This window comes from Rhopilema esculentum, chromosome 12 (assembly GCF_057945365.1).
Source record: "Rhopilema esculentum isolate cy_ngs chromosome 12, ASM5794536v1, whole genome shotgun sequence".
NCBI lineage: Eukaryota > Metazoa > Cnidaria > Scyphozoa > Rhizostomeae > Rhizostomatidae > Rhopilema > Rhopilema esculentum.
Window position 1 is genome coordinate 5,014,183 of NC_142826.1, and position 26,360 is coordinate 5,040,542.

Below are 26,360 nucleotides of genomic sequence, written 5' to 3' on the forward strand. Positions count from 1 at the left end.
TGCAATACTATTCGATAAGTTTTGTGAAGATATCACGACCGTATTTGTCGAAAAAGGACCAAGCCATTTTTCTAAAAAATCCATGACCCCGGGTATGCAAAAAAAGTCAAAAAATGTGAACGTTCAAAAAAAATTTTTTTTTGCTCGAAACAACTTGAAACAACTTAAATTATGTCGGCAATACTATTCGATAAGTTTTGTGAAAATATCACGACCCTATTTGTCAAAAAGGACCAAGCCATTTTTCTAAAAAATCCATGACCCCGGGTATGCAAAAAAAGTAGAAAAAATCGTCAGTATTCCCCAAAAAAAATTTCAGCATTAAGTAAGTTAAAAGCTATAAAATACCTTTTTTAAACATTGCAAAATTTTTCCGTGAACTTCCAAGTGATGTCTGAAAGAAAGAGGCCAGGTAAACATTTAAAATTCAATCACTTTACATAATCAGAAAAAGTCAAATAATGAAAATGTTCAAAAAAAATTTTTTTTTGCTCGAAACAACTTGAAACAACTTAAATTATGTCCGCAATACTATTCGATAAGTTTTGTGAAGATATCACGACCGTATTTGTCGAAAAAGGACCAAGCCATTTTTCTAAAAAATCCATGACCCCGGGTATGCAAAAAAAGTCAAAAATTGTAAACGTTCAAAAAAAATTTTTTTTTGCTCGAAACAACTTGAAATGACTTAAGTTATGTCCGCAATACTATTTGAAAAGTTTCGTGAAGATATCACGACCGTATTTGTCGAAAAAGGACCAAGCCATTTTTCTAAAAAATCCATGACCCCGGGTATGCAAAAAAAGTCAAAAAATGTGAACGTTCAAAAAAAATTTTTTTTTGCTCGAAACAACTTGAAACAACTTAAATTATGTCGGCAATACTATTCGATAAGTTTTGTGAAAATATCACGACCATATATGTCGAAAAAGGACCAAGCCATTTTTCTAAAAAATCCATGACCCCGGGTATGCAAAAAAAGTCAAAAATGAAAATGTTCAAAAAAAATTTTTTTTTGCTCGAAACAACTTGAAACAACTTAAATTATGTCCGCAATACTATTCGATAAGTTTTGTGAAGATATCACGACCGTATTTGTCGAAAAAGGACCAAGCCATTTTTCTAAAAAATCCATGACCCCGGGTATGCAAAAAAAGTCAAAAAATGTGAACGTTCAAAAAAAATTTTTTTTTGCTCGAAACAACTTGAAACAACTTAAATTATGTCGGCAATACTATTCGATAAGTTTTGTGAAAATATCACGACCCTATTTGTCGAAAAAGGACCAAGCCATTTTTCTAAAAAATCCATGACCCCGGGTATGCAAAAAAAGTAAAAAAAATCGTCAGTATTCCCCAAAAAAAATTTCAGCATTAAGTAAGTTAAAAGCAATAAAATACCTTTTTTAAACATTGCAAAATTTTTCCGTGAACTTCCAAGTGATGTCTGAAAGAAAGAGGCCAGGTAAACATTTAAAATTCAATCACTTTACATAATCAGAAAAAGTCAAATAATGTAAATGTTCAAAAATAATTTTTTTTGCTCGAAACAACTTGAAATGACTTAAATTATGTCCGCAATACTATTTGAAAAGTTTCGTGAAGATATCACGACCATATTTGTCGAAAAAGGACTGAGCCATTTTTCTAAAAAATCCATGACCCCGGGTATGCAAAAAAAATCAAAAATGAAAATGTTCAAAAAAAATTTTTTTTTCCTCGAAACAACTTTAAACAACTTAAAATATGTCCGCAATACTATTCGATAAGTTTTGCGAAGATATCACGACCGAATTTGTCGAAAAAGGACCAAGCCATTTTTCTAAAAAATCCATGACCCCGGGTATGCAAAAAAAGTCAAAAATGAAACTGTTCAAAAAAAAATTTTTTTTGCTCCAAACAACTTGAAATTACTTAAATTATATCTGCAATACTATTTGAAAAGTTTCGTGAAGATATCACGACCGTATTTGTGGAAAAAGGACTAAGCCATTTTTCTAAAAAATCCATGACCCCGGGTATGCAAAAAAAGTCAAAAAATGTAAACGTTCAAAAAATTTTTTTTTTTGCTCGAAACAACTTGAAATGACTTAAATTATGTCCGCAATACTATTTGAAAAGTTTCGTGAAGATATCACGACTGTATTTGTCGAAAAAGGACTAAGCCATTTTTCTAAAAAATCCATGACCCCGGGTATGCAAAAAAAGTCAAAAAATGTAAATGTTCAAAACAAATTTTTTTTTCCTCGAAACAACTTAAAACAACTTGAATTATGTCCGCAATATTATTTGAAAAGTTTCGTGAAAATAAAGCGACCGTATTTGTCGAAAAAGGACCATGCCATTTTTCTAAAAAATCCATGACCACGGGTATGCAAAAAAAGTCAAAAAATGAAAACGTTCAGAAAAAATTTTTTTTTGCTCGAAACAACTTGAAATTACTTAAATTATGTCCGCAATACTATTTGAAAAGTTTCGTGAAGATATCACGACCATATTTGTCGAAAAAGGACTGAGCCATTTTTCTAAAAAATCCATGACCCCGGGTATGAAAAAAAAATTAAAAATGAAAATGTTCAAAAAAAATTTTTTTTTCCTCGAAACAACTTGAAACAACTTAAAATATGTCCGCAATACTATTCGATAAGTTTTGCGAAGATATCACGACCGAATTTGTCGAAAAAGGACCCAGCCATTTTTCTAAAAAATCCATGACCCCGGGTATGCAAAAAAAGTCAAAAATGAAACTGTTCAAAAAAAATTTTTTTTTGCTCCAAACAACTTGAAACAACTTAAATTATGTCCACAAAACTATTTGAAAAGTTTCGTGAAGATATCACGACCGTATTTGTCGAAAAAGGACCAAGCCATTTTTCTAAAAAATCCATGACCCCGGGTATGCAAAAAAAGTCAAAAAATGTGAACGTTCAAAAAAAATTTTTTTTTGCTCGAAACAACTTGAAATGACTTAAATTATGTCCGCAATACTATTTGAAAAGTTTCGTGAAGATATCACGACTGTATTTGTCGAAAAAGGACTAAGCCATTTTTCTAAAAAATCCATGACCCCGGGTATGCAAAAAAAGTCAAAAAATGTAAATGTTCAAAACAAAATTTTTTTTCCTTGAAACAACTTAAAACAACTTGAATTATGTCCGCAATATTATTTGAAAAGTTTCGTGAAAATAAAGCAACCGTATTTGTCGAAAAAGGACCATGCCATTTTTCTAAAAAATCCATGACCACGGGTATGCAAAAAAAGTCAAAAAATGAAAACATTCAGAAAAAATTTTTTTTTGCTCGAAACAACTTGAAATTACTTAAATTATGTCTGCAATACTATTTGAAAAGTTTCGTGAAGATATCACGACCATATTTGTCGAAAAAGGACTGAGCCATTTTTCTAAAAAATCCATGACCCCGGGTATGCAAAAAAAATCAAAAATGAAAATGTTCAAAAAAAATTTTTTTTTCCTCGAAACAACTTGAAACAACTTAAAATATGTCCGCAATACTATTCGATAAGTTTTGCGAAGATATCACGACCGAATTTGTCGAAAAAGGACCAAGCCATTTTTCTAAAAAATCCATGACCCCGGGTATGCAAAAAAAGTCAAAAATGAAACTGTTCAAAAAAAATTTTTTTTTGCTCCAAACAACTTGAAATTACTTAAATTATATCTGCAATACTATTTGAAAAGTTTCGTGAAGATATCACGACCGTATTTGTGGAAAAAGGACTAAGCCATTTTTCTAAAAAATCCATGACCCCGGGTATGCAAAAAAAGTCAAAAAATGTAAACGTTCAAAAAATTTTTTTTTTTGCTCGAAACAACTTGAAATGACTTAAATTATGTCCGCAATACAATTTGAAAAGTTTCGTGAAGATATCACGACTGTCTTTGTCGAAAAAGGACTAAGCCATTATTCTAAAAAATCCATGACCCCGGGTATGCAAAAAGAGTCAAAAAATGTAAATGTTCAAAACAAAATTTTTTTTCCTCGAAACAACTTAAAACAACTTGAATTATGTCCGCAATACTATTTGAAAAGTTTTGTGAAGATATCACGACCGTATTTGTGGAAAAAGGACCAAGCCATTTTTCTAAAAAATCCATGACCCCGGGTACGCAAAAAAAGTCAAAAAATGTAAAGGTTCAAAAAAAATTTTTTTTCCTCGAAACAACTGAAAACAACTTGAATTATGTCCGCAATACTATTTGAAAAGTTTTGTGAAGATATCACGACCGTATTTGTGGAAAAAGGACTAGGCCATTTTTCTAAAAAATCCATGACCCCGGGTATGCAAAAAAAGTCAAAAAATGTAAATGTTCAAAACAAATTTTTTTTTCCTCGAAACAACTTAAAACAACTTGAATTATGTCCGCAATATTATTTGAAAAGTTTCGTGAAAATAAAGCGACCGTATTTGTCGAAAAAGGACCATGCCATTTTTCTAAAAAATCCATGACCACGGGTATGCAAAAAAAGTCAAAAAATGAAAACGTTCAGAAAAAATTTTTTTTTGCTCGAAACAACTTGAAATTACTTAAATTATGTCCGCAATACTATTTGAAAAGTTTCGTGAAGATATCACGACCATATTTGTCGAAAAAGGACTGAGCCATTTTTCTAAAAAATCCATGACCCCGGGTATGCAAAAAAAATCAAAAATGAAAATGTTCAAAAAAAATTTTTTTTTCCTCGAAACAACTTGAAACAACTTAAAATATGTCCGCAATACTATTCGATAAGTTTTGCGAAGATATCACGACCGAATTTGTCGAAAAAGGACCAAGCCATTTTTCTAAAAAATCCATGACCCCGGGTATGCAAAAAAAGTCAAAAAATGTAAATGTTCAAAACAAATTTTTTTTTCCTCGAAACAACTTAAAACAACTTGAATTATGTCCGCAATATTATTTGAAAAGTTTCGTGAAAATAAAGCGACCGTATTTGTCGAAAAAGGACCATGCCATTTTTCTAAAAAATCCATGACCACGGGTATGCAAAAAAAGTCAAAAAATGAAAACGTTCAGAAAAAATTTTTTTTTGCTCGAAACAACTTGAAATTACTTAAATTATGTCCGCAATACTATTTGAAAAGTTTCGTGAAGATATCACGACCATATTTGTCGAAAAAGGACTGAGCCATTTTTCTAAAAAATCCATGACCCCGGGTATGCAAAAAAAATCAAAAATGAAAATGTTCAAAAAAAATTTTTTTTTCCTCGAAACAACTTGAAACAACTTAAAATATGTCCGCAATACTATTCGATAAGTTTTGCGAAGATATCACGACCGAATTTGTCGAAAAAGGACCAAGCCATTTTTCTAAAAAATCCATGACCCCGGGTATGCAAAAAAAGTCAAAAATGAAACTGTTCAAAAAAAATTTTTTTTTGCTCCAAACAACTTGAAACAACTTAAATTATGTCCACAAAACTATTTGAAAAGTTTCGTGAAGATATCACGACCGTATTTGTCGAAAAAGGACTAAGCCATTTTTCTAAAAAATCCATGACCCCGGGTATGCAAAAAAAGTCAAAAAATGTAAATGTTCAAAACAAAATTTTTTTTCCTTGAAACAACTTAAAACAACTTGAATTATGTCCGCAATATTATTTGAAAAGTTTCGTGAAAATAAAGCAACCGTATTTGTCGAAAAAGGACCATGCCATTTTTCTAAAAAATCCATGACCACGGGTATGCAAAAAAAGTCAAAAAATGAAAACGTTCAGAAAAAATTTTTTTTTGCTCGAAACAACTTGAAATTACTTAAATTATGTCTGCAATACTATTTGAAAAGTTTCGTGAAGATATCACGACCATATTTGTCGAAAAAGGACTGAGCCATTTTTCTAAAAAATCCATGACCCCGGGTATGCAAAAAAAATCAAAAATGAAAATGTTCAAAAAAAATTTTTTTTTCCTCGAAACAACTTGAAACAACTTAAAATATGTCCGCAATACTATTCGATAAGTTTTGCGAAGATATCACGACCGAATTTGTCGAAAAAGGACCAAGCCATTTTTCTAAAAAATCCATGACCCCGGGTATGCAAAAAAAGTCAAAAATGAAACTGTTCAAAAAAAATTTTTTTTTGCTCCAAACAACTTGAAACAACTTAAATTATGTCCACAAAACTATTTGAAAAGTTTCGTGAAGATATCACGACCGTATTTGTCGAAAAAGGACTAAGCCATTTTTCTAAAAAATCCATGACCCCGGGTATGCAAAAAAAGTCAAAAAATGTAAATGTTCAAAACAAAATTTTTTTTCCTTGAAACAACTTAAAACAACTTGAATTATGTCCGCAATATTATTTGAAAAGTTTCGTGAAAATAAAGCAACCGTATTTGTCGAAAAAGGACCATGCCATTTTTCTAAAAAATCCATGACCACGGGTATGCAAAAAAAGTCAAAAAATGAAAACGTTCAGAAAAAATTTTTTTTTGCTCGAAACAACTTGAAATTACTTAAATTATGTCTGCAATACTATTTGAAAAGTTTCGTGAAGATATCACGACCATATTTGTCGAAAAAGGACTGAGCCATTTTTCTAAAAAATCCATGACCCCGGGTATGCAAAAAAAATCAAAAATGAAAATGTTCAAAAAAAATTTTTTTTTCCTCGAAACAACTTGAAACAACTTAAAATATGTCCGCAATACTATTCGATAAGTTTTGCGAAGATATCACGACCGAATTTGTCGAAAAAGGACCAAGCCATTTTTCTAAAAAATCCATGACCCCGGGTATGCAAAAAAAGTCAAAAATGAAACTGTTCAAAAAAAATTTTTTTTTGCTCCAAACAACTTGAAACAACTTAAATTATGTCCACAAAACTATTTGAAAAGTTTCGTGAAGATATCACGACCGTATTTGTCGAAAAAGGACTAAGCCATTTTTCTAAAAAATCCATGACCCCGGGTATGCAAAAAAAGTCAAAAAATGTAAATGTTCAAAACAAAATTTTTTTTCCTTGAAACAACTTAAAACAACTTGAATTATGTCCGCAATATTATTTGAAAAGTTTCGTGAAAATAAAGCAACCGTATTTGTCGAAAAAGGACCATGCCATTTTTCTAAAAAATCCATGACCACGGGTATGCAAAAAAAGTCAAAAAATGAAAACGTTCAGAAAAAATTTTTTTTTGCTCGAAACAACTTGAAATTACTTAAATTATGTCTGCAATACTATTTGAAAAGTTTCGTGAAGATATCACGACCATATTTGTCGAAAAAGGACTGAGCCATTTTTCTAAAAAATCCATGACCCCGGGTATGCAAAAAAAATCAAAAATGAAAATGTTCAAAAAAAATTTTTTTTTCCTCGAAACAACTTGAAACAACTTAAAATATGTCCGCAATACTATTCGATAAGTTTTGCGAAGATATCACGACCGAATTTGTCGAAAAAGGACCAAGCCATTTTTCTAAAAAATCCATGACCCCGGGTATGCAAAAAAAGTCAAAAATGAAACTGTTCAAAAAAAATTTTTTTTTGCTCCAAACAACTTGAAATTACTTAAATTATATCTGCAATACTATTTGAAAAGTTTCGTGAAGATATCACGACCGTATTTGTGGAAAAAGGACTAAGCCATTTTTCTAAAAAATCCATGACCCCGGGTATGCAAAAAAAGTCAAAAAATGTAAACGTTCAAAAAATTTTTTTTTTTGCTCGAAACAACTTGAAATGACTTAAATTATGTCCGCAATACAATTTGAAAAGTTTCGTGAAGATATCACGACTGTCTTTGTCGAAAAAGGACTAAGCCATTATTCTAAAAAATCCATGACCCCGGGTATGCAAAAAAAGTCAAAAAATGTAAATGTTCAAAACAAAATTTTTTTTCCTCGAAACAACTTAAAACAACTTGAATTATGTCCGCAATACTATTTGAAAAGTTTTGTGAAGATATCACGACCGTATTTGTGGAAAAAGGACCAAGCCATTTTTCTAAAAAATCCATGACCCCGGGTACGCAAAAAAAGTCAAAAAATGTAAAGGTTCAAAAAAAATTTTTTTTCCTCGAAACAACTTAAAACAACTTGAATTATGTCCGCAATACTATTTGAAAAGTTTTGTGAAGATATCACGACCGTATTTGTGGAAAAAGGACTAGGCCATTTTTCTAAAAAATCCATGACCCCGGGTATGCAAAAAAAGTCAAAAAATGTAAATGTTCAAAACAAATTTTTTTTTCCTCGAAACAACTTAAAACAACTTGAATTATGTCCGCAATATTATTTGAAAAGTTTCGTGAAAATAAAGCGACCGTATTTGTCGAAAAAGGACCATGCCATTTTTCTAAAAAATCCATGACCACGGGTATGCAAAAAAAGTCAAAAAATGAAAACGTTCAGAAAAAATTTTTTTTTGCTCGAAACAACTTGAAATTACTTAAATTATGTCCGCAATACTATTTGAAAAGTTTCGTGAAGATATCACGACCATATTTGTCGAAAAAGGACTGAGCCATTTTTCTAAAAAATCCATGACCCCGGGTATGCAAAAAAAATCAAAAATGAAAATGTTCAAAAAAAATTTTTTTTTCCTCGAAACAACTTGAAACAACTTAAAATATGTCCGCAATACTATTCGATAAGTTTTGCGAAGATATCACGACCGAATTTGTCGAAAAAGGACCAAGCCATTTTTCTAAAAAATCCATGACCCCGGGTATGCAAAAAAAGTCAAAAATGAAACTGTTCAAAAAAAATTTTTTTTTGCTCCAAACAACTTGAAACAACTTAAATTATGTCCACAAAACTATTTGAAAAGTTTCGTGAAGATATCACGACCGTATTTGTCGAAAAAGGACCAAGCCATTTTTCTAAAAAATCCATGACCCCGGGTATGCAAAAAAAGTCAAAAAATGTAAACGTTCAAAAAATTTTTTTTTTTGCTCGAAACAACTTGAAATGACTTAAATTATGTCCGCAATACAATTTGAAAAGTTTCGTGAAGATATCACGACTGTCTTTGTCGAAAAAGGACTAAGCCATTATTCTAAAAAATCCATGACCCCGGGTATGCAAAAAAAGTCAAAAAATGTAAATGTTCAAAACAAAATTTTTTTTCCTCGAAACAACTTAAAACAACTTGAATTATGTCCGCAATACTATTTGAAAAGTTTTGTGAAGATATCACGACCGTATTTGTGGAAAAAGGACCAAGCCATTTTTCTAAAAAATCCATGACCCCGGGTACGCAAAAAAAGTCAAAAAATGTAAAGGTTCAAAAAAAATTTTTTTTCCTCGAAACAACTTAAAACAACTTGAATTATGTCCGCAATACTATTTGAAAAGTTTTGTGAAGATATCACGACCGTATTTGTGGAAAAAGGACTAGGCCATTTTTCTAAAAAATCCATGACCCCGGGTATGCAGAAAAAGTAAAAAAAATCGTCAGTATTCCCCAAAAAAAATTTCAGCATTAAGTAAGTTAAAAGCTATAAGATACCTTTTTTAAACATTGCTAGATTTTTCAGTGAACTTCCAAGTGATGTCTGAAAGAAAGAGACCAGGTAAACATTTAAAATTCAATCACTTTAGATAATCAGAAAAAGTCAAATAATGTAAATGTTCAAAAAAAATATTTTTTTTGCTCGAAACTACTTAAAATGACTTAAATTATGTCTGCAATACTATTTGAAAAGTTTCGTATAAAGATATCACGACCGTATTTCTTGAAAAAGGATTAAGCCATTTTTCTAAAAAATCCATGACCCTGGGTATGCAAAAAAGTAAAAAAATATAAATGTTGAAAAAAATTTTTTTTGCTCGAAACAACTTAAAATGACTTAAATTATGTCCGCAATACTATTTGAAAAGTTTCGTGAAGATATCACGACCGTATTTGTCGAAAAAGGACTAAGCCATTTTTCCAAAAAATCCATGACCTCGAGTATGCAAAAAAAGTCAAAAAATGTAATTGTTCAAAAAAAATATTTTTTTCCTCCAAACAACTTGAAACAACTTAAATTATGTCCAGAATACTATTTGAAAAGTTTCGTGAAGATATCACGACCGTATTTGTCGAAAAAGGACTAAGCCATTTTTCCAAAAAATCTATGACCCCGAGTATGCAAAAAAAGTCAAAAAATGTAATTGTTGAAAAAAATATTTTTTTCCTCCGTACAACTTGAAACAACTTAAATTATCTCCAGAATACAATTTGAAAAGTTTCGTGAAGATATCACGACTGTATTTGTCGAAAAAGGACTAATCCATTTTTCAATAAAATCCATGACCCCGGGTATGCAAAAAAAGTAAAAAGATGTAAACGTTGAAAAAATTTTTTTTTGCTTGAAACAACTTAAAACAACTTAAATTATGTCCGCAATACTATTTGAAAAGTTTCGTGAAGATATCAGGACGGTATTTCTCGAAAAAGAATTTAGTCATTTTTCCAAAAAATCGAGGGTATGCAAAAAAAGTCAAAAAATGTAAACGTTCAAAAAAATTTTTTTTTGATCGAACAACTTAAAACAACTTGAATTATGTCGCCAATACCATTTGAAAAGTTTTGGAAGATATCAAGACAGTATTTCTCAAAAAAGGACCAAGCGATTGTCCCAAAAACTCCACAACACTAGATGTGAAATAGTTTTTGCTCAAAACAACTTGAAGGAACTTAAATTATGTCCTCAACAAAATTAAGCGGAAAAGCCCATGCAATTAAAATTTGGAAGGAACAGCATCTATGATGAAACTGTCGAAGATGCTAGCTCAGAAACATCATCATCAGGAGCTCAAGCCAAAATTACAACTGTAATGGACAACGCTGGCAGAAAAGCATAAAAAAATGGTGTTTGTTTAATAAAAGGAAAAGGAGAAAGTCATGTCGGTAAAGAATACATACACTATATTGCAGATGGTGTGAAAGAAAAGTAGCAGTTATTCTTGGCGCTAGTGACTTCAGGTCAGTTTTATCTTACGCTTCCCAGGCCAGGAAGAGCAGAAAGGAGAAGAAGCTCACTTTAGTAAGGACAGAAAGAAATGGTATTCTTGTTTAGTTCGCTACTTCTCTCTTGGAAATGGTAGATTATGCCAACTCCGTTAGAAAAGCCCTTGACTATGTGTTTTGCACGACGATGCACCTAGATGAGGAATTTTACCTAAAGTCAATGGTTGCAGCTACAGACGGTTATGCTTGTGTAAATTTTGGAATTTATCAAGGGAATTTATAGATTTTTGTTGACCCAGCTCAAAGCAAGTAGATCTTGGGTACTTACTGTGCATTGCATAAACCACAGAGTGGAGCTGGCAGTCAAGGATGTCATGTAAGTGAAGCCAATTGAAGAGGTTTATCACTTTTATCAAGCAAATAAAGCTCTTATGGAAAGGTCCATTGACATTACAGCATCACTTTCACATTCTGCAGCTGTAATGAACTATAGCCTTTCAAAAATAACAGGGACAAGATTTGTAAGTCACAGAAGAAGAGGGTTGCAAAGATTGCTGCGCATTCGGCCTATCTTCACTACGGCATATGAAAATATTATTGCAGAAAATAAAAAAAGCTGAGACAATTGCAAAACTTAGAGGCCTCTTGTCAGAGTTCAGAAGCATCTAGATTTTCCCCAATGTCTGCAGTTATTTAGATCTTCTTGATAAGATCAGCCCAATATCTCTAGTTTTTGAAGGGAGCGGTCTGTTGCCATATGATATTCAACCTAGTCTTCTGCTTACTTTGGAGAGGCTTGACGAGTTAGCTGAAGACAAAGACATTGGTGATGTGCCCATTGATAGTAACTTGAAGTATTTTTGATTGAGGTTAATGATGGGAATGCAACTGTATATATCTGAAGAGAGTATCAACAAGCTGGGCACAAGAAAAGGAAGGGAAGAAATAGAAAATTCACAACCATCACTGATGATAGGATGCAAATGGTTTGGGCTAATTTTTTATTGCTCATGTTGCAAACAAGCTAAAGAGAAAATTTGACTGCCAGACTCAGCGAGTTTTCATCAAAAATATACCAAGATATGAAATGGCTTGATCCCAATAACTGGCTGTATGATGATAAAGAGTATGTAATTAAAAAATTGTTTATCTCAGCAACCATTTTCAAGTGCCACTCCTAAAAGAGGCCCTTTCAGAATGGAAGAGTATAAAGAGGATTGTTCCAAAGTAATATGCACCAGAGGCTCTTTCTACCTGGAGAAGTATGATTTTTAAAAAGAAGGGAGAAGTCTCAAACATATGTTTGCTGGCAAAACTGTTATTGACCATTTCTGAATCAAACAGCTCTGTTCAAAGGGGATTTTCTATTCTAACCCTGATGTTGTCAGACTGAAGACAGACTGACAGGCTGAGTTAGACAGACTGAAGTATCAGAGCCACCAGAAAAGATAAAGAAAGTTACTTGTGACAGCTGGAGTGACAGTGATGGCACCAGTGACAGTTTAGCTGATATCAGTAGCTTGTTTCAGAATAAGATGGATGTATGATGCCATAAACGCTAGATAAAGACAAATGACACTTTTAAGGAGAAATTTTTTATATCTTATATTGATTTACATCTGAGACTTACTGGCTAAAACAACCTTGATATGTGTGTAGATTCAAAGAAAACATTTATAACATCTTCACCTAACAGTTTGGTTAGCTACAAGTGTCAAAGCCTTATATTTCTTGAAGGAAAATGCTGATACAACCTTCATGTCATTGAGATCAATGGAATTTGCCGTAAAAAGTTGTGGATTTTTAAACAAAAAAAAACAAGCAGTGTTACAAAAAAACCCACAAATATAATACAGGAGTTGTGAGCAAAAAAAACTGACTGGTGCAAGGCAGTCATATTTTGTTATTTGGATACAAAAAGCAAAATTGCATTCAAAGAAAGCAACTATAAAACAAATTGAAGATTAAGTTTTATGTGAAGCTGACAATAAAGGTCTACTTGGAGAGGGTGAAATTCAAAATGGTTGCAGAGAAGGAAGAACAGTGTCAAAAATGGTAAGATTATCCGAAAAAAATTACAAGTTACAGTTATCTGCATATTATCTCTGAAACATTCAACACCCTACTACACTCTCTAAAACACAGTAAATCTACAGAATTAAATGTGAGAATGTTGGTACCACTTTAAATGCCAAAACCTAACAATAAATAACTCTGACAGTTTCATAGATAAATGGTTTTGTACCTTATGCATAGAATCAATAGAATACATAAATTAAATCTAGTTGAATCACATTGTAAAAAAACTAGCTGGTTGGACAATCTATGACATGACCCAAATGGAGTAGACACATGGAACAGCTGTGCCAGAGGTACTACTCAGTTGAGAATGTGTTTTGTTTTCGCCACACATCTGAGAAAAATAATAGTGCCATATTTTCATATTTTCAGTTGCGATGGAAACCAAAAGAAATCAATTAAACACAAGAATTTGAATGGAATGGAGAGATGAAAATGAATGGAATGCAGAGATGATGAATATGGACCAGCGAGACCCTGAAGATCTGAAGGCCTTAGAAATAAGAAATAAGCCCAATGTGATATCCTATGATTGTGTGATAAGCATAAGGATAATTCCTCTGCAAAGACATTTAGAAAAATTAAGGAGAAATTTTGGCCCATTTTGATATTAAGGCTGAAAAACAAAGAATAAAATTTAAATCTAAATAAGACCTTGAAGATTATCCAAGAGTTTACATATGTGGTAATTACAACAATGTTTTTATCTGCCTGCCAATAAAAAAGCATTCCATATACACATAGACAAAGGAAGAATGCAAGTTTAAGGACTAGTTTGTCCAGAGTGGGGGCCTATCAAATGGGGCCACAAGCAGCAGTTTTTGTTACCTGTAGCTAAAGAAACTTAGAAATGAAGAAATAAATGTTTTCTTATTTGAAAACAAGGAAATATGTCTACAAAACAAAGCTAATCTTGGAATACCCAACTTAACAGGCACCGCATAGCAGGGGGGGCAGGGGGCTGCTAAAAATGTCAAATATTAAGTAATAAACTACCAGTAAAGCCTCTTTTTAAAAGGTTTTAGCCCCCACTTCTTTAAAATCCCCACTGTCTCAAAGCTCTGTGGTGCCTGCTTAATAATGAAACATATAACCATGCAAAAAAATTACTAATAGGCAAAAATTTCTTAGTAGGAAAGGAAGAAAATACCAGGATTTTAAACAGTGGAGATATCTTGTAGGGACATATAGGGGGTGGAGCCCATCTTTCTTGTTAGAAATTTTCTTAACTTTGAAGGGGGCAGGGGGCTTGATCTTGCTTTTGAATTTAATTTAAAAATTCTTTGCCATTTTTAGAAATGTCAATTAATAAATTGACCATGGTTCAGCAAGTCAGTGATGGTCAGGCCATATTTTTACAAAGCATTTCAAATTCAAAGAAAATATAAGTTTTTATAGCTTAAAAACAAGGAAATGTGTCCACAAAACAAAACTAGTGGATATCAAGCTGTTTAATTTAGAAGTTCTTTGCCATTTTATGAATATCAGTTGATAAATGGATCATGGTTTAGCAATGGTTAGACCATGTTTATGTAAAACTCTTCCCATTCAGAATAAATGAAGGAAATTCATAGTGAGACAAGGAAAATATAATCTTTCAATTTGAAGGTATCAGAAACCAAGCACATAACCCCCCCCCCCCCCCCCCTATTGACTGAGTTGTGTCTTGAGACATGGACCATGGTCTTGACATGGTCAGACATGGTTACATGGAAAATGATAAAAAATACAGAAAACTGTTACTTTTTCTTTTATTTCTATTGAGAATAACTTTTTAGACAGTTGAGGATTCATATTTTCCAAGAACCAACAAATTAAAATCATTGCAGGCAAAATCTTCTTTCATTGCTCAACCATGGTCACTAGCCATGGTCAGCACTTGTCAGGATCACGGCTCAACCATGGTATGACCATTGCAAACTATGGTTGGGCCATGAACCATGGTTGGGTTTTCGCAAGGGTACCTTCATGCTATTTACACAAGCTGGCACATTTTATTCATTGTTTGAATCTTGACCTTCTACTCAAGTAAAAGTGCAAGTATTGCTAGTTTTGAGAACTACATATTATGGCGCTATTGCAGTTTCGCACCTCTCAGTAACCATACATCATATACATTAATACTATATACCAAACGATAGCTCTTGATAAGACCATTAATATGGTATATAGTTTGTTATAATTTACCTTCACGGGGGGCTATATTCAATTAAAAATCTTCTCATGTTTCTCAGTTCAGCGGTCCCCCCTCACCGAAACAACAACAGTACCATCCTCAGCAATATGACACATCAATGAGTGGTGTCGTCGACTTTTCTTCCGAACGCGGCATTCCAGGGGGTAACTTCCACGTCGTTGCATCGGAAATCTGATTGGTGCCAGATGCGGAAAAGGGGGGCCTCCTGAAATTATTACAATCTTTCTTAATTTTGGTACAGAGGCAAAGTTTTTAGCTTTCATTTAATTTTTCAAAGACTCATGAAATTTATTCTATCTTGGCTTCTACAAATATAATGTTCGGGCTTTTTCATTTTTTGATAGAGAGGGTCTCGCTATGCTTGGGTCCAGGGGCCCTAATAATTTTAGTGCCTTCCCTTTCAGAAAGGTAGAAATATTAACTTTTTCTAATTTTTCTAAAATGAGATGAGATGCTGATATATAATCTGCAATGTGCATTTTTTTGGAAAAACGTTTATTCGTGAAGAACGCAGAACAAACAGTTTCGGTTTATTGTCTAACAACAACAAAGATTCGGGGCATGCCAATAAAAAGGAAAGCCAATAGAATTACTAAAACAAGAGTTCATGCACACAATGATCAATATTTCAAAATTGCGAGATTATTGCGAAGTTCAGGGCAGTATGTATACACTCATTTTTTATAAGAAACTGGCTTTAAGAAACGAGTACTGGAGAGTCAGAAAAAATAAAGAAACTTCAGTACTCGAAGCAGAAAAATCAAGAAAATATGTAAAATCCAAGAACATGATTGCCCTGTTGGCCTAGAACGTAAGACACAAGGGATAAAGATATACTTCCCGCATCTAAATACAGTATCAAAACGGAAGCGAATCTCTGGACGTACTAAAAAATGTCACGAACATTTCATAATATAGCATAATTTCATAACAGTATAAGCATCGACAAGTCTAATTTCTTGTGAAAAACCCTCCATCTTCTGTAATAGTTCCTAACATTCAATTAAATTTCTTCCTTAAAAAGCTTAAAAATTAAACATAAGGCAGGGGCGGACTGGCTCCAAATTTAGGGCCCGGACTAATTTGTCAAGAAAGGGCCCCGAAAATAAAAAAAAAGTTTAAGGGTATCCCCAAAGTTGTTTGTTGCATCACTTCATTATACTTGCTTAAAACGTTATTGGAATATTGCTATTAATTCAAATTAGTAGCCACCAGGGATGTAGGCGTAGGTGTAAAAGATTTACCAAGAGGATCTACAATCCTTAGTCCAGGTCAGCATGATTTTCACTGGAAATTTAGTTCTGACGTAGAATAAGAGATGAGAGAAAATGATGACATTTCGGGGGGAGGGAATTATTGTTTTCTAGCTGAAGGACTTTCAAAGTGGGGCTTCAGTGATAAAAAACGGCGAATGGTATTTGGAGGTTCACCTTTTTCGATCACTGAGGCTCTGGCACCCAGGGTAGAAATTAATGAAATATCTAAGTTATTCAAGAAATATCTACCTTATTCAAGAAAATCTTGATATGTAATTTTTCAGTCAAATCAAAATAGGGATTGATGTTTTTTCGATCAGTAGTTGAGCAGCCAGGTTATTAATTGTTTGCGCAGCAACCAAGATGGTAACATCAGTAGCATAGGCAGGGCAGGCGAAACGTTGCTGAATGAGGGAAGGGGTGAAATGTTTATATTGTTCAGGGCATAAATAAAGGCCACCACCATGGTTAGAATTTCTTACCGAATTCAAGAAAAATTTTCAAAATATGACATTACAGGGATGGCCAGAAAATGAATCTAGAATATTTGCCACATCAAGTTTGACGAAAGGACGATCCTAGTCAACACATACAAGCTTTCATTTACAATAATTCCTCATCCCCTACTAGTTTCCAATCACCAAAAAGCCAAGATCTTATTCTCAAGCGACAAGACCTGCATTTTGGACACACATAACTTTGAACAAATTTGAAATGCAATTTTAAAAAATACTGTCTTGTCTATTGAAGACAGTAAATAAATGTTCTCAGTAAAAAAACTTTCAAGAGTAACGACTCTTCCTTTCTATGTTTAGATGTCAAATCATGTCTACATTTCTATGAGCATACATCTCAGTCTGCAAGCTGTATCTCGTTTCTTTTTATTGTTTAGTTTACAATGGGAGACATTTAAAACTTATTCATTTTTGCCGGCCCTTTCAGAACTTTGCTTTTTCAGTACTTGAATACCGCAAAGTGATCTTTTTATTCATTCTCTATCCACGGAAGAGGGCCCCTACCAAACAATATGTGTTTTCATTTCATAGCAAAATTAAGAAAAAATTGTAATAATTTTGGAAGGGCCAACCGGGCGATCGCCCGGTAGACCGACCGACCAGTCCGCCCCTGATGTAAGGCACCAAAATATAAAATTTATGACATCATAATTAAGAGACTCTTTAGAAACAACGAGCATTAAAATTTCCAGAACATTGAGAAACTGGAGTACTCAACATCGACCTTTTTTTCTTTTAAAAAAATGAGTGTATACATATATAGTCAGTGCCTATATTTATAGCATATTAAGGACGGAATTCAGATAGTTACTGTCAGTACTTTCTAATTTAAAGGTAGAGGCATGGGTTTTCATATTTAAAAATATTGTAAAATGGAAGAAATGCAGTATGCAAGAGACCACGCAATAATTTACGCATAATCAAAAGCTTTTTACCAAGGTAGGGTAAGGCATGCTTTATTAATTGTTTCGGAAGTAAATTATGTTTTATATAGTTGTAAGTAAACAAAGATGATGCATTTTGGAATTTTGAATTTTTTTATTATTGCAAAGGATATAAATCGGTGGCTACTTGATACCAAAAATTAAAAAATGGATTGTCTCTAAATCTCTGGCTCCACATGAACTCGGAAAGGTAGTCTTCTACAATTCCTCGGTTTGTTGGACCGTACATGGCCTTGAACTTTGCTTTGGCCCTCTGCCACATTGCCTCCACTCTGTTCGTTGTTACCCCTGTTAAGGGGGCAACAAAATTCAAGGTGTGATTGACCGTGCCGTTGGCAAACCCAAGCTGTGGCAGGTTCCGATATGCTGCCCACATATCCGTCCATATCGTCGTGTTTGGTTCCACCCATTGCTGAATGATTGGCAGTAATGTTGCTTGGTCCCTTGCAGGGACCGGTACCAGGAACCCTTTCTTTGTCTCTGCCTCGTACCCGCCCAGTATCCACTGCTCTCTCACAAGGTTGCCACGCTCGTACTTTCTTCGAGCAAACAGACTTTCGTCGATCTCCACAATGTGTCACTTTCCCCCTAGACGCTCTGGGTGGTTCACGAAATGCTGGACAGCCACGTCTCGACAAAACTGATTCCAATCAACGATTTGTGCTCGCCGCTTATTTTGAGCTCCCTCATCGTCAGCAACACAGACGGCCTTGGGCAGCCCGCACTTGTAGCCCACAGGTATGTCAAGCCGATAACCTGCCACAGCTTTAAATGTGAGCGCTCGAAAAAGCTGCCTTTTCGGATGTTTATTGTCTTTCTGCAATTTGGACACCTCCAAATGACGCCATCGATGCCGCGTCTGTACAGACCTTCTCTACAAGGTACCTGGCATACATTGCACTCTTGTTCCGTTGAAAGCAGCCCATGTTGCCTGCACCATGCAATTGTAGCCTCGTCGTTATCTTCAAATCGACGCCCAATTGCCATCAAGTTGAAGGACTCGAATTCTTGTACTGTTGGCAGTCGTGGAACCTGAGCTTGAGCCATCATGATGTAAAAGCACTGAAGTATACTTGCAACGCACTTTATATAGTTGGGTGTCTCTATGAGTGGTCTCCAATCAAAGAGACACATTTAATGACATGGAGTGATGCTCAGGACGGTGGTGACTTTTCTGTATGTTTCATTCAAATGAATTGAAACTTGGCTTATCAGGAAGTTTGACTTAATTGCTGACATACTTTTTTATCATAGCATGTGTGGTACCATACTAATAAATCTTAAAATGGCAGTGTTAATTATTTTTTAGATATACTTCCATCCGATCTCCAATGGTTTAAATTACTTTTTCCGGGTAATATACGATAAATGTAGACAGCACAGTAAGATTATAAGGTAGACACTCTTTAACAGGATTCGCCAATGGCGAGATTGTGCTTAAAGTAATATATGATGTGTCCAAAATGAATGAATAAATGAACTTTGAACTTCGCCAACTTGCGCCACCCTCCTCTTCGCCCTCTCATGTAAATCACCATTGTATTTAGGCACAGGAAGACGCCATGCAATGTTCCAAGCGGTCCAGAGGACACCCGATAGAACATTTTTTCAACTTTTCAATTTAAAATTAATTCATTATATAAAAATTGCCTCACTATCAACGTAATGAGTTGGGATTGCGCAAGCTAGTCGTGGATGCATGCCAATTTCCCGCTTCATGGCTGCAGCTTTGGAATATTCTATGAAAATCACTCCAAACTGTAGTCGTAAATACTTTTCCAACAAGATATGAAGCTGGTAATCAGCTTACGTTGCGATATTGAATTAAAATGAAAAAGGTTTTATTAAGGGAAGTTGCACAATAACCCCCAAATATGTTTGATACTTGGGAGGGAATGGACAGGAAAAGCCTCTTTTTCCCACTAATAGCCGATGCACCAGTCCAACCCAATAGCTTATTCAAAATGTCCTGACCTAAATCTCTAAAACAGTGCCTGCCGCAATCTACTCTCCAGAAACGATATCGTCTCTAAGCCATAGCACGTAGTGCGCGCTTGTGGCAGTAGTAGATTGTGGCAGCTTCTCAATCCATACGTACTGTGTTTTTCAAATACGAAAGTAGGATTGAGCTCCCATTTTGTTTTATAAATTTCAATCATCAACAGTTGTAAATTCCTGGTGTGGACTGGGATTGCATTGACTCTAAGTAACATTGTGTCAAAATCTGATTTCATATCTTTGTAAGTTATCAGCAATGCCCGTTTGTGAATACGATTAACTTTACTATTAAGTGTTCTATCGCAGAACATCCAAACAAGAGGACAGTACTTTTTAAAGCATAATGTTTTGTCCAGAATCACTTCAAGCAGCTTTTCTTTCGTGCCCTCTTTTATCCTGACACTTCCGATATTTAAAAAAATATCATTACTTTTATTTTTGTATATGTATAAGTGCAACTGCAATTTCAATTATGCAATTTTAAGGGCATCACTCTCTAATGTTTCAATGATACTATCAATACTGTTGTCACAAGCATTGATACCCGAAAGACTCCCCACATTGCCCATAAACTAGAAGAACAGGTAGAAGAAAAACGAGAGGAAGCGTGGCACAAGATACCATAACGAATAAGAAAAAACAACAATTTCAAGCGAATTAGTTAAAGCTCGAAAGCCCCTGTGAAATTAACTCTGAAGAAATTTCATTTAATCATCAAAACAAATTTCGACTGACTTCTTAGGCGTACAAGTAAGTCTTTACATTACATGGGCCGCATTTAATGCACACGATCTTATTATCCGAGGGGTGAATCACTCTCAAAAAAGGTGTCAAGATTTATTAATCCAATATCAGGGGATAAAATTTTCAAAATAAATTAAATTTAAAGAATATACTAACATTTCGCTTTTATCTCGTGACATTGGATTCTCGTCGTCGTATTGCTTTGTTCCTGTATATCTTTCTTAACTATTCGTTGCCATGAGGTTTTTAAAGATCAAATCGATTAGATTTTCTATTGAAATTGAAAGGTTGCATTCAGTTAACTTTGTCAAATTATTTAAATAGTGCAGATATATTTGATGCAGCATTTCAGTTTTGCTTGTCTTGTAAATTTTTAGTGGAATATAAAAAAATGTCCATTTAAATCAAATTTAGTATTTAAGCATTTTTCACAAAGCAAGATTTTTTAAATTTAAAGAATTGTATATTTTAAAGTTAAGCATGTATTCTCAGCTGATGTAAGAGCAAGCAATCGGAAACGTGTGCGAGTTTTTGCTAGAAAATTATGAAAAGCATGCCCCCTCGACGTATGATTCTAGCTGTTTGCCCAGCCCAGCCCATTTCCCCAGCTACGTGACTGCGCTTGCCCTAAGAAACTTTTCTGGCACAACCCCTGTGCTGAGCCTCTCCGCTGTTTTGATGTATACTTTCCAACCTAAATGGTTAGCATTTAAGTAGTCTACTTTCCTAGAAATTGACATGGGCTCCGACACAGGTTTGAAAGTAGGGGGCCAGGGGAAAATTTAACGCCCATAGCAAAAGATTTTGAAAAAAGCTTTATTGTTTTGCAAAATAGTGAGAGGGCCATGGCTCAACCTGCCCCCTTCGTCGCAGGCCCTGATTAAGTTATAATTGTATGGTATTGGTATTTCCTTGCGCTGTGTTCCAGAGCAAAAAAATGTTTTAAATAGGATGCGGAGAATCTTGGGCTTACCCTGCGCACCCCACCCCAAGAAGGTGTATCTTCGTGATAATATATAACAAATATAGAATTTAAATGATTGTCAAGAATGAATTTTTCTTGGTAACTACATCAAAAAGCCAAAATTTCATTAATGTTCACCTCGGTTACAAAACAAAACGCATATCAGAGTCTCTAGCTTGTTAAAAAAGCTCGCTTTGATCTTTTGAAAATGTTATTCATGTTTTGCAAGCCTTTCTTGGTTGAAACACCTACAGCGCCCCCTTTTCCGCATCTGGCACCAATCAGATTTCCGATGCAACGACGTGGAAGTTACCCCCTGGAATGCCGCGTTCGGAGGAAAAGTTGACGACACCACTCAATGATGTGTCATATTGCTGAGGATGGTGCTGTTGTTGTTTCGGTGAGGGGGGACCGCTGAACTGAGAAACATGAGAAGATTTTTAATTGAATATAGCCCCCCGTGAAGGTAAATTATAACAAACTATATACCATATTAATGGTCTTATCAAGAGCTATCGTTTGGTATATAGTATTAATGTATATGATGTATGGTTACTGAGAGGTGCGATATAAATAACTGAACGTATTTGAACGTATTTAAAATTGTTGCCAAACAAGTTTCACCAACAACAGCCCAAGCAACATCGAAGGTCTTCGAGCCAAAGCCTAGCAAATAGGCTCAATTTTCAGGAACTATTCATTGTCAATCAATCCTAAATACAATTTCGAATCAATACACTCTACAAGCTCATCCATCGGTACCACACAAAAACAAAGTTTACGCGCTTATACCATAAAGTAAATATCATTTGTTCCTGTTAATAGTGGAGATTAAACTTTATACGAATAGAATCATTGGGATTCGGAGCTGTCTTACGCTAGGTGTTTAACGTTGCAATAACATATATCTGGAGTCTAACAGAAACTGGTTGCTCATTAGGCCTATAAAGTTGAACTTAAAAATCGAATAAAAATCTGTGTTGGAAGTTTGAAAAACTCACAATAAGCTAATAAAGATTTAAATTTGAACATACTGATAATTTCCATAATCAAATATTCAACTATCCGTCTTTACGAAGGAATCTATCCGTCTTCGTCTGTTCCAAACTGACCACTATCACCCACGATGACATGCACCAAGAGAGATTCTGCAGTTGCACCAATGCTTTTTTACTGACATGCTGCAGCCCCGTTCTCGTTTTGGCTGCGAACTCCCAATTCCCAGTGGTACAGAAGCACCGAAGGCGCTAGGTTTCTGACTGGAGAGGCAAAAGGCCGTCTACCAAATCAATTTATAGCTTAAAACCTTCGAAATGTATACAGCAAGCTGATACAGTATAGCTTACGATTTTTTGAAAATATTGGTTTTCTTTCGTCCACCTTGCAATTTACCGTGTTTTTGACAGAGATTTTATTGCTTTAATAATCAAATAGGTGGCTGAATTTTAATTCTGTAGTCTGTACAGAGGTGGCGCTAGAAATCTTTCGACAGAGGGGTTGGAGCTTCCGACAGGGGGGGCTAAAATGACTAAAATAAGCAGTTTTCGTACGTTATTTTGTCAAATTTGCTCCGACAATAACCTAAAATTTCCTCCGATGGGGGGCTAGATGCTTCCGACGGAGGGGCTGTAGCCCCCCCCCCTAGCCCTCCCCTGGCGCCACCACTGAGTCTGTACAAGAGTGTCAGTGAACAAAGTTTAAATCAAACAAACACAAACATGTGAATATAGCAGTAAAGCAAAACTAAAAAGATAGAAATTGCCAAAAAGATAAAATCTGTGAATCATTCACTCAAAAAATGTCGCAGAATTTCAGAAAGCACGATCAAATTGGAAACTTTCATCAGGGACGCCGGAACGACCCAGGGGCTGGGAGGCAGACTTGAGTAAAAGGGTATTTAAAACAAAATTCCAAGCTACCAACACTTTGTTTCGACCTTCTGTAGGTATCTTGAAAATCGCCTAACTTTTGGCATATGAAATTTTTGTCTTGGAAATGTGGTCACGAATAAGGCAATACAGTCAGAATTTCATAGGTATCTTTTAATAATTACAAACGGCCGATGTCAAAAACACTTGCCCCTTCTATCAAAAGGCAACCGTTATAGATTAGTCAGGGTTGACCCACCCCGCACCCCCGCTTTCCGGCGTCCCCGATATTCATCCAAAACCATTGTCGAATAATCATTTTTCTCAAAACAAGAATGAAATTGGCGGCATAAATTTTTCCTGACGAACTCAGCTACCTTGTCCATATGCCTGGCGGGAATATCCAGCGGGGAAAACATGGAATGCACAGAAAACGCACCAATATAATCTTTGCAATTAATTTTTGCATTTGGATGTTCCTTCAAATTGTAAGGTTTTGTTAGTATAAATTGCTACAAAGAATCCGTTTTCCTGTGAACTGGAAACATCCAAATTCAAAAATTTTCCCACCCTTCAACGACAACAAATGCCGCCTAGGGCAGTATCGTGTACTTGTCCCGATACTAATCAATTATTCCTCGGTTTTGAGGAGCCTGTCTTGAAGGAATAAAGAGGGTAAGAGCAGACTTCGCATTTAGAAAACAAAACTTTGCAAATATCTCTTGCTACATTATGATATGACATAAAAGTTAGCATGCCTTAGCTTTGGTTAAAAATTCTAAAGAACCGGCTTCTTCAAGTTAAAGTTTCTCTTGCTCTTGGAGAGATTTTGACTGCTTTGCTCAAGGTGATGTTTGTTTTCAATTTATATAAAAGAATTTGGAAACTTTTGGAAACATCAAAATTCTTCTATGATTTTGAAACTGGTTTTAACATCAGCCTTGAAAGCTTCTTATCAATGATAGCAGCCGGGCTCTCCGCTAACGTAGGTGACAATGTGTGCCTTCTTTTGAGTTAAGATAAGCTCAACAGGGCATACAATCGCTACATGTTAAATTGATAAAGAATAATGAAACAGTGCTTACTTGGAAAATTACTGGACGTTGGAATGTATGTTGGATTTTCAATTTTATGCTCTACTGGGTAAATCACAGGCACGATAGCCTGCGTGCAGACTCGGAAGGCTTTTTCTCCTCTTTGCAATTTGTCAATATAGTCCAGAGGGACAAGGGGGTGCATTATCACCTGACAGGGGACTTAACCAAACTATCTTTTTCTAGACCAGTTTTTGGTCTAGAATTCACATCTGGATGTTGATCGGGCGGGAGAGGAGCATCTTGTCCAAAAACTAAGATGGAACCTGTGAATGAGCTGTCAACGATCACCCAAATAGGAACTTTACAAAACAATCTTTTTCTAGACCAGTTTTTGGTGTAGAATTCAAATCTGGATGTTGATCGGGCGGAAGAGGTGGTTTTTCCGAGATACAGAGGGTTTTGTCCGAAAACTGGTATGCAACCTGTGAATGAGTTGTCAATGACCACCCGAAGAGGAGCTTTACCAAACCAACAATTTCTAGACCAGTTTTTGGTGTAGAGATAAAAAACATTTGAAAGGGTGGGAGAGGATGCTTTGATACGGGGGGTATTGTTCAAAAGCTGGGATGTAGCATGTGAATGAGCTGACAATGGTTACCCAGAAAACTTTACCATACCAACTTTTCCTAGACCAGTTTTTGGTGCAGTATTCCAAGCTGAATGTTGATCAGGCGGGAGAGGTTGCTTTTTCGAGATTCAGTAGGTTTTGTCGAAAACTGGGATGATCTCTTCCATCTACGCCCCTGTCGGCAACACGGTCCTGATGAGGAAAAGGCTGAAGAGGACTTTTAGGGTCTAAGCTGTTGAATGAAGCGAATGGCTTTGGATTCAATTTTGTCAAGGAGGCACAAGACGATTGAGGAGCGCCATTATTACTCCAAATATGAGAGCATTATTACTCCAAGTTAGGACGGGGTTTGGACTCTCATCTTCTTATAAATATGTTCTATAGGATTCGGGCTCGGAACTGAGCCCTAACCCCTTTTTTCTTTACGCTGGTGCTGCTGCTAAATGCTTCTGTTTATATAAAACCATCAGCATAGCAGGGCAGCACTTTTGCAGCATTTCTGTTTCTTTAATGCCAGCAGCACTTGATTTTCAGCTATTGGGCGTTAAAAGCGTTAAAATTGCCTAAACAAGGAATCAAAACAAACCAAATCTATTTCTAGTTTAAAAGAGTAAACAAATTTGGGTTGTTTCAGTTCCTTCTTTGTATTAAGTTCATTCCCTGGAGTCCAAAGTTTGCTCTGACAAATTGTATTGAGTCACGAATGGAAGATTACATCTTCGTGTTTCACAGGGATCTGTCTTGAACCTCTTCTATAAGTAATTTATCTAAAACCATCTTTTTTCCTACAAAGAGCATCAACGACGTGAACAAGACGCTAAGAAAGAACTTTTTTCTTTGAGAAAAATCTTCAAACTGCTGTCCAAGTCTTAACACATATTTTTGGCATATCTATGTAGTCCTTTCCATTGATCTTTAAAATGCCTTTGTATCTAATTCAGCTTTCAGAATTGTAGAAAAATATCACTTAACTGCTTGAATATTCTATATGTTTTGATTTCAGCATGGAATTTGATTACCACTTTCAAAAAAATGTTTCCATTTCCTCTACATTTGTCTTTGAGATCTTATATTCACCCCCAAAGTGGGTTCACCTGTAATACTGAATCTTTACAAAAACATTTTGCCACTTACCTAAAGAGGCACCAACGCAATATATCGACCCCCGAAAATTGCAAAAAGATTTTGGTCATATTGGACATTGGTACATTT

At 34.9% G+C, this 26,360-nt stretch overlaps 1 long non-coding RNA gene across 1 annotated transcript in view; it reads right to left on the reverse strand.

The window, feature by feature from the left end:
* Positions 1 to 26,337, reverse strand: part of LOC148958713 (uncharacterized) — a 103,701-nt gene extending 77,364 nt beyond the window's left edge. Inside the window, exons 1-4 of the long non-coding RNA XR_016144479.1 lie at positions 22,650 to 26,337; positions 9,473 to 9,518; positions 1,401 to 1,446; positions 349 to 394 (exon numbers count right to left, since the gene is read on the reverse strand). This is a non-coding gene — a long non-coding RNA (uncharacterized LOC148958713). The remainder of the gene's footprint in view (positions 1 to 348; positions 395 to 1,400; positions 1,447 to 9,472; positions 9,519 to 22,649) is intronic.
* Between the last annotated feature and the right edge of the window lie 23 nt (positions 26,338 to 26,360).